The sequence below is a fragment of the Lactuca sativa genome, chromosome 1 (genome assembly GCF_002870075.4).
Source record: "Lactuca sativa cultivar Salinas chromosome 1, Lsat_Salinas_v11, whole genome shotgun sequence".
NCBI lineage: Eukaryota > Viridiplantae > Streptophyta > Magnoliopsida > Asterales > Asteraceae > Lactuca > Lactuca sativa.
Window position 1 is genome coordinate 72,183,345 of NC_056623.2, and position 2,074 is coordinate 72,185,418.

Genomic DNA, 2,074 nt, shown 5'->3' on the forward strand with positions numbered 1-2,074 from the left:
CTTAGAATTATTACAACTCTAGTGGTGAATTGTTTCAAGGCTAAATCAAGTGTTTGGGCTTCCTATTAACTCCTTTGAGGAGTTTACGGCCCTGGGACCATATTCCCTTGGAGTTTACGGCCGTAAACTCCCTTGGGAGGGTGTTTATGGTGTTTTCAAGTCTCAAACATTTCAAGGTTATGATCTATGTTGGGTTCTAGGCATAAGGAAGGAGTTAGGGTGTCATTTGACCCCTTTATAGGTGTTTACGGCCCAAGAACTTGTCTTGGCCATAAACTCCTTAATACATGTGATTCCTTATGTTTTATAGGCTATAAACACTTTAGAGTACTTGTCCTAATTTAAGCCTAAGCCTTAGGAAGTGTTTCAAAGCATTTTGGCACCTAAATATGGAGTTCACGGCCCAAGAAGCTCCTTGGCCGTGAACTCACTTTCATTATTGTTTCTAATTGATTTTGGTGTCCTAAATATGAAATGAAGGCTTCTAGTTTGAGTTCTAAAGCTTTGAGGGTCATTGGAACCCTTTAGGACCTTAAAATGGAGTTTACTCCCCAAGAACGTTCTTGGGCGGTAAACTCCCAAGTCTCACAGATTTGATATGTAATTGGTGTTTCTAAACACAATCTAAGCTATATAACATAACTAGATCGAAGTACTCACAATTTGGGATAAAAATCCGAAGATCCGTGAGAGAGAATTTTGGCTTTTCTCTAATTGGAATTCAACTAATGAACTACTTGGTTCAGTTTTCTATATATAGTCCTGGGATTTTTGGCAGAAAATATTTCTATTCCTGGAACGAACTCTAATGTCCTTGAGTATTGGAATAACAGTGTTGCACAAAACCCTAGTGCACCCACTCTCCTAATATCTCCTTAAGTGTAATATTTTGAAAACTGCCAAACTTATACTCGAAATCTGAGTTTTCACTGTAACTGTTCTACATCTATTGGCTTGATATGGTTTGTTCATAATAGAAATTTCGGGTTGTCACATCATCCCCTTGTTGAAGGGAATTTCATCCCGAAATTAGAATTTAGGCAAGGAAGTATGCACGAATGATCGAGTCGTGAGGAGGAAACTTCCGAATCGATTGGTTCTAGCGCACCTAAGTGAAATCGGGTTCTCGGTTGGCATTCCAACGAACCTTCACTAACTGGCGACGGCGCTGCTTCGTCCGCTTGACCTCTCGGTCGAGGGTCACTACGGTTCTAATACGAAGGCGAGGATCTCGACGAGTGGACTTACAAGAGTCCTGACGGAAAGGTATGGTTTCACGATCGAGACGCGAAGAGTAGGATGTACGTTACTGAGTTCGCGGAGTAGGTCTAGTTTGTGCAAGGCACATGATCGATTCTTATAAGAAGCTCGGAGGTCCTGTCTATCTTGGATTTAGCTTTCCACGCTCTACGAGGCATATTAAGCCGTTCCCGAGTGAGACTTCCTAAAGAATTTGGTCACTCACTTGGAATCTCCAAGGTTTCTTTTTCTTGTTTAACTTCCCAGACAAAGGCCACCCCTTGCTGGGTCAAAGTCGTACGGGTTTCTGTAGTTTGCGAGGAGTTCTGAATGAACTATGATAGTAGGTCGGTAAGACCTAGAATTTGGCGAAATGCTGTCGGCGTCTCTGGTGTCGACAAATGCTCAACAGTTTTGACAAATTGAAAAGGTACTCAAAACTTCCCACGTTACTAACAGTGTGTCATAGAAATTCGACTCTTCAATTTCAAAACTCGTGCCTAGAGAACTTTGCTAAAAGTTCCTCTGTAGGGAATGTTTCCATGGATTTTCTTCTTACTACGAGGGTAGATAAGTAAGTCATTACATGGAGAAATGACGAACTGATCCAAGTAAGAAAGACGTAACCTACTCGTTTAGCTCATGAAAGCTATGGGCGTATTGGTCCTATCCGAAGGGTATCACTACAGACTTGAAGTGTTTGCATCGAGTTCAGGAGATAGTCTTCCGGACATCTCTCCCTAACACTCGAACTGGTGATATTCGGATCTCAGATCCATTTCTGAAAGTAATTCTTTCCTTGCGTTTGCTCAACCATTTCATCTATACGAGTCAA